The sequence below is a fragment of the Leptinotarsa decemlineata genome, unplaced genomic scaffold (genome assembly GCF_025532065.1).
Source record: "Leptinotarsa decemlineata unplaced genomic scaffold, Ldec_3_MD MMD2_tig00026328_RagTag_RagTag, whole genome shotgun sequence".
NCBI lineage: Eukaryota > Metazoa > Arthropoda > Insecta > Coleoptera > Chrysomelidae > Leptinotarsa > Leptinotarsa decemlineata.
Genome location: NW_027412688.1, coordinates 12,108,718 through 12,122,281, shown reverse-complemented (window position 1 = coordinate 12,122,281; position 13,564 = coordinate 12,108,718).

The window sequence follows — 13,564 nt, the reverse complement described above, 5'->3', positions numbered from 1 at the left end:
ATAGTAAGCCGGCTGATATTAAAGTTCGTGCAAACTTTGACAATAGGCTGTATTATTGTTTACATAACAACGGAACCCACTTCGAACATTTACTTAATTTACATTTTTAATAAATTTGTAGTTCAACAAAAACCTCATTAAATATTCCATTTAAGCCAAAGTGTCACAATTATTGCTTAACCCTCTACAGTTATTATTCATTCCATTGGATTGCATTTTTTATAGTCTTTTCAGTGATGTATCACAAGTAGGGGTTTGCTATTTGAACTTTTTGAGTTTTGGTGGGTGGGGCCTCTTTCATGTAACTTCAGTTTCCCCTTACTATACTAGAAACAGTTTAAAGTATTTTTTCGTTCGTGAGATATAGCCCATTGAGAGTTTTAAAATTGACACACTATATTCCAAAAATCGTGTTTCATGACCTATCCCATTTGAGCAACCATGTCTCTCAAGAAAGTGTTTAGTCCCACAATGATCAACTCAACTCAACTTGGGAACAACAATCTTTGACAACTCCATCTCTGGTAGAGGACACGAAGGAATAAACAGGTGAACTTTATCACAACTAACAGGGTCAATCTTTGTATTTTTGTAAATATATGTATACATTGTTATAGATTTATGGTTTTCTTACTCATCTGATCGCAGAAGGAAGTTTCGATTTCTATTTTCACAATGATATTTTGTATTTTTCTTCCATCAGTAAAATAAAAAAATGCTGGCGCCCAGTCATAAAAATATTTAATATTCAAATTTTCAGTTGCTGATACATTAAGAATCCGAAAAGTAGCACTGACTACGTTACAGTTCACTATCACAAACTATAACACCAGTGATTAGATGGAATGCATAATAAAAGAGATAAAACGGACTGAATCCCTCTTCATGAATGTGGAATCCGGTAGTAAAGTCCAAAGTACGTGGATGATTTCAATCTGCCGCCATTTGAATGCGATCACACCGGAATCTCTCATTCCACCCACTTATCGAAATGCATCTCTCGAAAATGAGCTCAACGAGTCTTTACTCTTTTTCATCTTCCCATTTCTGGAATGGAATTCATCCTGGCACCATTCGGTTACTGCATATCACAGGTGTGTTTCGAAATTGTTTGATATAAAATCTGCAATTTTCAAACGCTCTGTTACAATCTTGCAAAAAATTCAGAGAAGTTAAATCGGAAAAAGTACAACAATGAACCTGTGATGTTATTATCGGAAGAACATTACAGCATGAAGGCGTTGTAGAAGTTACAATCTTCCTTTCAGAATAATTCCATTTTGATCTCATAGACGCTAGCAAGTAAAAATTGATCGTTCAGGCTGCGGCTTAAACCACCGACCAACACGGCGGTCGATTTGAATGAGTGAACAAAGCACGCACGTCGAACCGACCGGCTACCGACAATTTATACAGATTATATTCAAGTGAACTGCCTGAAATAGAGAATGAATTTACCTCGTTGAAATCATTTGAAAACAAAATACATTTAGTAAATATTTCAAATGAATAATAGCACTGAAATTAAAGCGACTAACTATAAGAATGGATTTAACAATAAAAGCTGTATATGTGATGATATGTAATCTGTCTGTTTGAAATCAGTTTAAGATATGTTTTTCCATTAACCAGCTTTCGCACCCCTACGAAAGACAACCCTCAGAAGTCGGAACTTGTGCGAGCTTCTTCCTTCAGAAGAGTTTCCACTGTAGTTATTTTTTGAGTTTTCCACTTGTTTTGGTTAATGATGTAGACGCCACAAAGCTTTTATCCAATAAGTAATCTGTTATGACTATTTCCTTTTCAAATTTAATGAACTCTGTGAGTCCGGAATTAACTATCTCTATGAATGTGTATGCGTACTGTCATTCTTAGAGCAGATTTGTCCCCGGTGACATAAAATCGCAATGTTATGAAAGAAATGAGTGCTTTACCTCATAATTTTATACACAATGGAGCTAATATGAGTATCACGTCCCAAAACTTTGAAGTACACCATTTAGGATGATTGTGTTCAATGTGAGGGACATTTAATATCAACATGCTTTCACGTTTTGTTTGAAAGTGGTTGACAATATTTCATGATAAATTTCATTAGTTCGTACTGCCATTATCTATTATGATTCTAAATCTATGAAAAAACAAATATAATAGAAAGAAAAGCTGAAATATCAATTATATATAAGAATGAAATGAATAAAATGAAATAATCAAGATGAAAGATGACAATGATCACAGAGTAGAAATAATTTAAAAAAGTAACGAGTGAAAGTGATCACAAAATTGAAAAATGATAAAAAAAGTTAAACAAACCCAAAGAAAAATAAAATAAAAACTAAAAATTAAACAAACACACAATCACCTTCGGGTGATGACTGGATTATTCCTCCGGGAGATGTCTATTTATTGGTCATTTGAGTGCTTTTACTAATACCCTTTTCTTTCTCTCTGCTTCACCGTTTCAGCGAGAGTTGACGTTTAGTGAGAGTTAACTGTTTTCCGCTTGATTACAAGTTTCCATATTTTGCGTCGTTGAACAACATACATGCAGCTTCTTTGAACTTCCTCCTAAACCAGTGCTCCTTTCTGTGAATGATCTCAGCATGGGACCATTTTATGTTATGTTGATGAGCTCAAACATGCTGTGCTGTTCACAGTGCCCCTCTGGTGGCCAGATTTTCGTGGAGCTGCCACGAATGGTGTTTGGAAGCAAGTTCTATCTTTTCAAGAACAAAACACAAGCACTGGAGTAAAATCCTTAAGGCGCTCTCAGAGCAATGCCTGTGCGAAAGTAACTATTCATATTGGATTTGAATCTCTAGAAATTAAATCCATTTGGAGGAACGTTCTCAGGAAGTTTATTCCACATAAACGCAGTTCTCCAGATGAAAGAGTTATCGAACAGTGAAGTTTGAGGTGTCCTGAGTTGAACCTCAGAACGATGAGCAGCCACAGCCTGTCGCGTATTTATGATATGTACCGCTCTTGGTGGAATCAAATGTGCCAAGTCACTTGAAAACTTCCGGTGAACGTATCTATAGAAGAGAAACAAATCTCCAACCTTTTTTCAATGTTCCAAGGTATTAAGGTTGCACGTGATGTTCGCGTCATCAATGAGGCGGATGACTTTTTCTTAATGGAGTCCAGCAACTTCAGGATACGTTTGGGGCCAAAGCTGCATCCATGAAAACAATACTCCAAAGAAGGTCTGATCTGAGTTTCATGAAACATCAAACGTTGATGGGGTGTGTACAGTTTCCTCCTGGTTCGGAATAGTGTTCCAAGCTTTTGAGGAGCAGCCTTTGCAATTTCGGCGACATGATTGTGCCAAGACATATTGGTGTCCATTTAAACCCCCAACAAACTTATCTAATCAGAAATCAGAATCGTCTGTCTGTCTTGACATTATTACATCCGGTTCGGAGATATTTATCTTCTTGGAGAAAACCGATGTCTGGGTTTCTGTGGTATTGAATTGGGGTGAAAGTAATCGGTGAACCCGGTGAATTGGGGTGAAAGTAACCGGGTTCACCGATTACTTTCACCCCAATTCTAAATCACTTCTAGATCCTCACTGAGATATGCAACCTCCTGCGGCCGGTGAAGATGTGCCTACATAGCCGATGTCCTGGAATCCAAATGAAAAGATGAGACAAGTGTGCTGTCTCCAGCAAAGCAATATATTAGATTCTTGTTTTTTTTTCAATGAGTTGTTGATATACAATAAAGAGAGGGTTGGAGACGATATGGTTCCCGGGGGAACACCAGCGTTGATGGTGAAAGTATTCGAGAGATATCCGTCGACGGCCACTTGCAGGGAACGTTCTTTTGAAAAGCTCTCAACTCTCCATATTTCTTGATTGCGTTATTTCAAAAATAGGAGACATACGATAGAAGGTCGCTTGTTAATCTTTGTTTCCGAAAGCCATATTGATGACCGCTCAAGATATTGAAGCCTTTCAAATATTTGAGGATACGAGACTTCACGACTTCATGATTTTTGATATCGCTGATAGCAAAGCGACTGGTCTATAGTTATTTGGGAGATTTTTCTTGTCGTTTTTGGGAATAGGCTGAACGCGAACAATCTTTCAACAAGAAGGAGTAATCCCTATCTTGTAAGACAGTTTGAAAAGTTTTCAATATGCGAGTTCATTTGCGCAGTTTTTGAGTACGATGATGGGCACTTCAACAGGACCAGTCGCCTTGTTGATATTGAACTGTTCCAAAATTCGCCTTACTAGACTCTGTCGAAAAGTAATTTCCGGCATTGTGGATTCTAGTGTAGGAATAGTGTAGTGGGAGGCAAATTGTTCAGCTAGTAGATTTTGAAAGTCCGAACTAGTAATATTCAATATTCTTTCATATATCAAACAGTGTATCATTCCTATGAATGATATCTATTCCTATTTCATAACAAATTACTGCAGCGTATTTCATTGTCCTCATGTAATTAGTTGTTTAGAAAGCATTATTTACTTTCTTGTAATTCAATGTGCATCTGAGATCAGTTGTTTCGAGAATGTTTCCTCTTCTATTTTCTTTCTGAGAGAAAATTCTGTTTACACCCAACATATCTTCGTAAATAATTCTCATCGTAGCTATTTTCTTTCTCCTTTTTTTGTAAGTTTCCTACATTTTTTCATGTGACCAGAAACTCAAAAAGCTTTCTTGACAGCTTTCTTTCCTTTTTGACACATTTTTTGTGAAGTAGTCAAAGTTTCTTGCTGTTATTGGAGGTTCAACCTTCCACGATCTGTGAAATAAACTAAAGCAAATCAACAGAGAATCTTTCAGAGTAAAATTAGAGGCACACTAAGAGTGCATCCCGCAAAGTTACTGCGTAATATAAATCACTATTAAGTGTTTGTTTCAAAGTCTTCATAAAATACTGATGAATTTTCTGATAATTCCTTTGTGGTTCATGTTGGGCCACCTTGTATATCCACCGTGCTAATACCAAAATAGAATTTAGGGTGAAATAATTCGACGACATTTCTGAAAGGTCGTGCGGAACTTAGCAGGAATACACAGTAGGAAGTATGGTTAGCAGGAAAGGCAGCGACAGGGTTAGCAACCGCTAATGAGGTCTGCTGACATTACATCCTCCTCGACGATTACTATCCACTCAGCACTCGCGATGTGGTATCGCTGAATTGGATACGTATCTATTATAAGTATTGTGTCTCGCGGTTGATGTACCTGAAGTTCATTTCCAGCAGTTGCATTTTCGTCAATTATGTACCCTTTCTGAATCCTTACTGAAATTATTTCGTGATTTCGAGATATACATGGAAATTATGAACACAAGAAAATGTATATTTCCACTTTCCTTGTGAAAATTCGGTTTTCAATTACCTTATAATTTGGAGGCTTGGATATATACAGTGTGTCTATAATGTTATGCATGAACAAATATTATTGTGAATTTATGAAACAGATTGATTTTTATTTCCATTTATATTTTCAAGAAACACATTTAAATAGTATCATTCTCGGATGGAACATACTACTTTGTTACATTTGTTTTTTTTCTGGGCTAATTTATAAAATCGAATCAAATCAAAAGTGGATTTTTGAGAGACATGCTAGGTTTCTTGCATCTACAAATGAAATTTTCGAATTCATCAGAAAATAATGAAAATAACTAAACACGAATCGAAAATAAAATTACGTATCGTCATTACTTCCTCAATGACATTGTGAAAAAGAGGTCATATGTTGTTTACGTTACATCTGTAACCTCTGCGTCCTGATTATACACAGTAAAAATAAAAATCTCAAATTGAAGAACATTATCTCGATTTAAAGAAATCTTGCTCTCCTACATTCATGAAAAAATATTTTTTTAAACTGAGAAACATGTTCTTTCATGTTGAATTTGAATCATTATTTCTAATGGACTGAATAAACGCTTCTTTTAAGTGAAAAAATATTCCACCAAGATTGTGCATACATTCAAATATAAATAATAACAATAGCTCGAGAGAAGTAAGTATGCATTCTTCAGTCTGAGCAAAATTAATCTCGAAGCAAAACTGTTTCGGGGTTTGAAAGAATAATATGTTTACTTGGAACATTATTTAAATGTCACCGTATGAGAAATTAATTGTTTTCCTTTGAAGAGAAGCATTTTTCAATGAAACGCTTCTATTTGTATGAATCAAATAAACTCATTTACTTCATCGAAGATGCACTTATGCTTCTGTCAATAAACTGTCCCTCCCATTTGAATGTATTTACTTACTTGAATCCAAAGTAACTCATCTGTAATATGAACAGCTATAAGTGGTAAGAAAAGAAACTAAATAATACATTACATATTATGATTGGTTCATTTGAAGCAATTGCAAATCATAAATTTTATCCTGAAAAAGCATGTGATAAAAAACAAAACGTAATAGAGAACAAAATTTTCTTTGCTAATCTTTGCTTAAATGTCATATTTCAACCGCACACTTTAGAGAGATCATACAGTTATACAAATAACATAAATGAATATTCAATAAGAAAACATATATAAAAAAGGGATATATTCTTGACAAACTGCAAATTAACAACATTACAACTCAGACAAGAAAATGAATCAATTCATTAGTAATTTTACACTGATGAAGTTAAAATTAGATACCATTCTGGTGAATAACAATAAAAAAATCACTATCGTCGATCAAGTTCTGCATTCTGCTTTTGTTTATCCACAATTGCCGGAATACCACATGGATTCTGAAACGAAAGAAGAAATCAGCACATCATCCTTAGCCACTATTTCAAATATATAGAAAGGTAAAAATATGAAAACAGCAGCCACTTGATAAAAAAAAATGTTTCTTCAATAAAATACTATTTAAGTGGGTTCATTCCGTTAACCAACCCAATTGTTCGCATGCGAATGACAACCCTCAAAATTTGAAACTTGTCTAAGGTCTTATTATTTAACATACGATTCCTAGCAAGGTGCTTAAAGGTGCCTAAACATTATTTGATCAGAAATAAATAATCAATTGAAAAGACGTACCTCAAATCCCTTTGATGTAGACAGAAGTCTATACAGAAAAATTGCCTTTCAAAATAATAATTTTGGAACCGTTATAGGAATTCAAAGTGTCGTGTGAGTATTATTAGAGGATCAATGAAAAATATCAAATGTTTCATTAAAAAATTTAACTCATGATCATACAAACATACTTAAAGGAATATGATTCGCTATTTAAATAACAGCATTCACTGTTTTCACGTTTTTGGAAATTCATATTTCATCTCTAGTAAGTTTGGTAATATTTCCACCTATTTCTTACATTCCTAAAGGAAATCTATCAAATAATTTCCAGCTGAATAGGGTATATTCAATTTGTTCCCGATGAATAATATAAAAACATTTCTGAAGTGATTACAGAAAGCAAAAACGTTTCGGATTTCAACAAATATTTACATGTTGAAAGCAGAAAGTGGCTGACACATATAGAAGCTGTTTATACCTACTGGTGCCTATTTTGGTATTTTTATTGTCGAAACTATAAGTACAAGTGAGTAAGTATGAGTAAAAAATTACGCAGGATTGGTATAATTTTCGCAAAATGAAGGCAAAATTAAGAGTTGCCGTCAAAGTTTACCACTTTCTCTTCGGTACTACGTATACAACGCGTATATAGCGGAGTTTTATCCAATTATAATACTTACCCATGAAAATATATTTCAACTGTGCAAGACCCCAGTCTTGTAAAATATGTTCCATTATGGTAGATACAAAATAATTGGAAAGGAATTGCACTGCCTACAGACACATAAAATACTTCCTACTCTAAATCGCAACACACCAAAATCACATTCCAACACATACTGGCGCGTACGCGATGCTTACAATGGAATTCCCCGCTCCCCTCTCACTTAAGAGGGTCATAGAAAGACCAAAGCACCACAGGTTTTTTCAAATTGAATTGAATGAAATACTCCTTTAAAAGAAACCCTGCTCTTCCTAAACAAAATTCCTCTTATTTTCAGTCGATCATAATATAGTTTTGTATGTAGATTCAGAAAACTCTTGTTATAAACGAATTGAGTTATTTGAAGGGAAACAGTATTAAATTCAAACAAACACTATGTGTTCAGATCGAGTTGATATTGCTCTCCATTTGAAACAGTTTATTTTTCCCTTCAAATAGGTGGTCGATTTTGATATGATATTATATTTTCCTGATTCAAAATAGTTCATCTTCGCAATGATATAATCAAACGAATGATGTCGTTGAAAGGCCAAGAAATTTGATTTCTTTGTTGAAAAAGTGTGATTTTCTGGTGGAACATGGCGATGTTGGCATAAAGTAATAGTTTTTCCAATAGAGATAAAAATTTCAAAGCAACCTATGATCTTCTTTTGAAGAAATACTTTTTACTGTCTGTGTTGTTGAATATATTTTTCAATCATTAATTTTAATTCAATAATTCAAACTGTCGAAAATGTATCTGTCTACATAGGTACGATTGTGTAAAATATAATGGAAAGTTTTCAAATTCTTGTGAAAAAATTCTTTCGAAAAAATGACTCAAATTTAAATATTGTTTGGCGTTGGCGACGTAATGCAAATTCAATGAAAGGTACGCAGAATAATCCATAACATACTCTCACATCGTGAATTATTTCGCAATTTCTTGGCGAGGCATTTATATTTGTATCTCTAGAGTAGGGAGGGTGAATGTAGGCTCACATCACCTATGCCACATGTGAGCCATTGTACATCCTCCCCAGGAGTTGTCCTCCTAGGCCATCGTCCATCCGGTCCTTCCCAGAAAGGGGTATAGGTCACTAGGAGACATCTCCATTATATCGGCAGGTGTAGGCCAAGATTCGCTGAATAAACACTCTCTCATTTACGATGACTCCGGACACTCGCATAAGACGCCAGACAGTTTCATTTTCCTGTTCACACATCCTGCCTAGGGGTGGATCCACTAGTCCCATAATATGGAGCTGTTTCTTCAGTTGACAGTGACCAGTCAGAAATCCTACTGTTAAGCGTAGGTTTTTCCTGGTCATCGCCAGATATTTCTTCGTTGCCAGGTTCCTAGGGTCACCCAGGGTGATTCTGGCAAGTCTGCATCCTTTGATACCATCCCATTTCTTTAAGGAATGAGCATGGGTGTGACATTCGGCTGGTTCTGCAATTGTCGAAGTCATGAGGCCGTAGGTGTCACTGAGTCCTAATATTCCCAGTCCAGCCGCTTCTTTTGCTAAAGAGTCGGCAATGCGATGACCTATACCCTTGTCGTGCCCTTCAACCCACCTAAAAATGTTAATATCTACCAAGGTTTTGGCTAAATCTTGGTGGCACTCTAGTATTAGCTCTGAGGTAATACGTTGTCTGTTCAAGGCTAATAGGGATTGTCCACTATCAGTGCAGATTGTTAGGTTTTTGCTTGAAATTCATTTTCTGGTCATTTCTTTTGGTGCGATTGAGATACCAGCCAGTTCTGTTTGAACTAAGCTAGCATATTTTTCCCATTCCGATAAAATTGGCCGATACTTGATGAAAATCCATAACTCATTCTAGTGAGATTTCCACCGAGCAGTTCACAAAACCGGTTTCGTGAACTCTTCAGTGGAAATCTCACCGCATCCTAAACAGATTGAACCAATGGATTGAACCTCTCATGGTTTCATCAGGCTGTTGCTTTCGGTGAAAAATCTGTTTCCGTTGAAATTTGTTTTTTCGTTAAACCGCTGTCGCCCCTCTGAACGACGACCCTCGAAAGTCGAAACTTAAGCGAGCTGAGAATCAACAAAGTCTTGTCTTTTAACGTGCGATTCCTAGCACGATAATTCCTTGATTAAATTTTGAGGTCATGTGGTACAACATATAAATATGAGAATCGCCTCCTAATCACTACCCCAATTGAGAATGTTTATGAACATTTTACGATTTACTACATTCATGTACTACAAGTAAATATGAAGTTTGACAGACAAAATTTGAACTTCAAGTGAGAAGTGTAAACTATCAATTAGAGCATTCATAAATATACGCTGTGTGTTCAAAAAATATTTATTTATTCATCAATTTTTATCCCATTTCGAGTAGTTTTCCTCAGATATAATACACTAGTGCCAGCGTTTTTTCCAATCCTCGAAGCAATTGAGATATACAACGCCATTCCTCCATAGGGATGAGAACAGAAAGAAGTTGCAGGGACAAATCTAGTGAATACGGTGGCTGAGACATGATTACGGTGTTATTTTTGACCAAAAAATTACGATCAATGATGGGTGAGCAGGTACATCATCGTGATGCATAAGCCATGGATAGTTTTTTCATAAATACCGGACGTTTTATTCTCATTGCTTCTCGCGAGCGGCGCGTAACTTCAAGATAATACTCCTCAATGAGGGTAAAATAAGGTGGCAAGAATCCCTGATGCACCATACCACGATAAGTGAATAATAGGCGTGTTTTACTTCGGTCTTGGCTCTCCTGGGATCTTTCATAGGGACGATTGAACTTTGGTTCTGATGTCATAACCATAAACCTATACTTTGTCACCAGTTATGATGGTTTTTTGTCAAAATTTAGCAATTTCAAAACAAACTTTACTGCCACACACTTCATTGTCAAAATTTACTGAAAATTTGCATGGCAATAGTAATTCAACGATTCTTCATAACAATTTTCGTCACTTCCTGAACATTTTTATTGGTCGTTGATGTGCCTGCCAGAACAAGCGTCGTCATTCACATCTTATCAATTTTCTGTGAAAAGCTTGTAAACATTTTTCTGACTTAGAGTACGATGAATGTATGCCACTGTCATTATTATAAGTATTTTTGAGCAATCACTTTCATTTTTTACACAAAATTTGATGTAAATTATTTTATTCATTTTAACACAATATGAAAAACTGAAACTATTAACATATATTCGAGAATAGTTTCCCAACACAAAAAATCAATAAAAATTGACAATCTAGTATTAGGTTAGGTTAGCTTAGGTCCGAAGTGAGTAGGTCTCTTCGGCTCTCCACCGCAACGCGCAAGAGTTTATGTGGCTCACATCTATACACACTCGACCAAATAAACCTAGCTTCTCAACGAAGCCGATTAGTTTGTATGGTAAGTGGTTTTTCAGGTTTGGAGGTAGGAGTATGGCTATGCCAAAGTCGACATCCTAGTTTATGCCCACTGTATCCCAACAACTATTTGCTGTCAAGCTCCTAAGGGCAAATGAATGCCATGGAGTGGGTCAATTCTGGAATATTCTGCCAGGAGTCCATGAGTCTTCTTGCCATTCGGGTGTTCAATCTTCGTTTGGCAAAGCCTGAAGCGATGCCAATAACAGGTTCTAGTCCGATGAAGCTGTTTGCAGCACCCTCGTTTGCAAGGGAGCTTCATTGTCTTCCAGGCCAGTATGGCCAGGAATCCAGACCAGAGACAATATGTTAAGTCTTTCTATCGAGGTTCGTTTTTGACAATTTGACACCAATTTATACGTTGGGATCAATGTGTTTTCAAACCATTCCTCTAAAATATTAGCTTACATGTTCTTACGATAGTCAACATTGCAGTTCTCAGGTTTTTTTTTCACATAATTTCGAAAAATTCGGAACATCTTCACTTTCTCCCCAATGTGAGTACAATCTCCGTTTGGCAAAGCCTAAAGCGATGCCAATGACAGGTTCTAGTCCGATGAAGCTGCTTGCAGCATCCTCCTTGGCAAGAAAGTCAGCAGTCGCATTGCCTTCCAGGCCAGTATAAACAGGAATCCAGACCAAAGACAATATGTTAAGTCCTTTACCAGGATCGGGAGGTGTTTTCAATCCATCTGTGAACCAACAACTATTTGCTCTTGATATTTCTAGCGTACGTAGCTTCAACAGTCCTCGTATATCATAACTATACACACTTTGCGATTCATCATTGACAATTTTTCACAAAATTACAGAAATGCTCTTTTTTGCCACCAACTCAAATTTCTCCCAAATGAGCAGTTTGAACCAGTTTAACTCCAAGAGCATATTATAATTACATAAATGAAGTGAATTGTAAAGTAGTAATGATAATATTTTTCAATTAGGGTGCTAATAACGAGGTGCATTTTACATTTTCCACCGCCAAAACACATTGTTTTGGTCATAGCTTTAGTTTTGACGCTAGAACTTTCTTGAATAATATTAAGGTTTCATGAGTTTCCTCTTGGAATGCACTGTTTTTGGTTACTTCACGTTGAAACAATTTGGGTATTTGACAGATGAGAATCAACATTCAACAGTCTATTACTATTTTTGTGAAAGGTCTACATCATGAACCCAACTTGTTTTGTTTTCTTCCATAGAATACATTTCAACTAGAAATGAATTTTCGATTTTTCCAAAAAATCCGCCTGAATACGTGGTCTTATTAGTGGGAGAAGTGACATCCACTCAAATACTACCTTAATCTCTTCAGCAAAAGTGCCACGACTCATTTAGAGGGTTTCATAAATTTTCTTGCAATTCTTGTCCATCTCCAAAAAAAATCAAACGATCCATTCTGAAGACAAACCTGGGAGAGGTTTGAGCCTTTTATTATTGCATTTCATTCGTTATGAACCAATCTCACGCAAAATACATTCGTATCTATTTCCAACGAACAATGAGAAATAATTTTACATTACTAGCGAAAATTTCGTCCCGATGAACCGAAAGGAACATAATTAAAATTATCCAAGGAAACCCGCTTCTCGCAGGATTTGTAATGATTTGCTACATCTTAACTTCAACTACAGTAATTATACTCTTCCATAATAATTCCGAACTTGTTGAGAAGTTTAAATTACTTTATACGATGGCTGGGCGATTTCAAGGCCTTGCGACCCCGTTTTCAGCAAGTGGAGTAGTTTAATACAGCAGAGAAGTGTCCGGATGTTGAACACTACGTTATGGCCGCAGCTACAAATCAAGTCTAGAGTAAGTTTCTCTAGTTTGATTTCAACCACTGCTTCAAACAATGGAACATACATGGCGATGACTATCGAAGCTTGAACATCGAGATAGATAATACAGGGTGTAACTTGAGACGTGACTTTAATTTCGAGAAGTGATTCCTTGTCATACTTCATGAAAAAAACTTTCAAATAAATACCGACTGGCAAAAATTGCTAACTCGATAATGGTAGGAGGTATGATGTTGGACTAATGTGAGCCGTTCTCAAATTTATCGAAAAAAATTGAAATTGTTGAATTTGATTTCTCTGCTCTAGTATCTTCATTATACAAACTATAAAAAAATATTGTTTTTCGATTGAACCTCTTGAATAATACAATAGACACTCGTTAACTCCTGCATTTGTCAATGCATAGCAAATCACTCAATATCTCGGATTAAATATGAATTTCCTTTTCGTATTGATTTTTTTTTCGTTCAGGAAAATGATATCATCATGGTGTTAGTTCATACTGAACTCCTGGCGTAAAATGAACCTATTGGAAACACTTTCTCAACACCAGAACAGAAATTAAGGTCTCTCGAGGCGCGTTTCGTTAACCAAGTTAGCGTCTTCAGGAGGTCATTATGACTTTATTTTACTACTATGTTAAT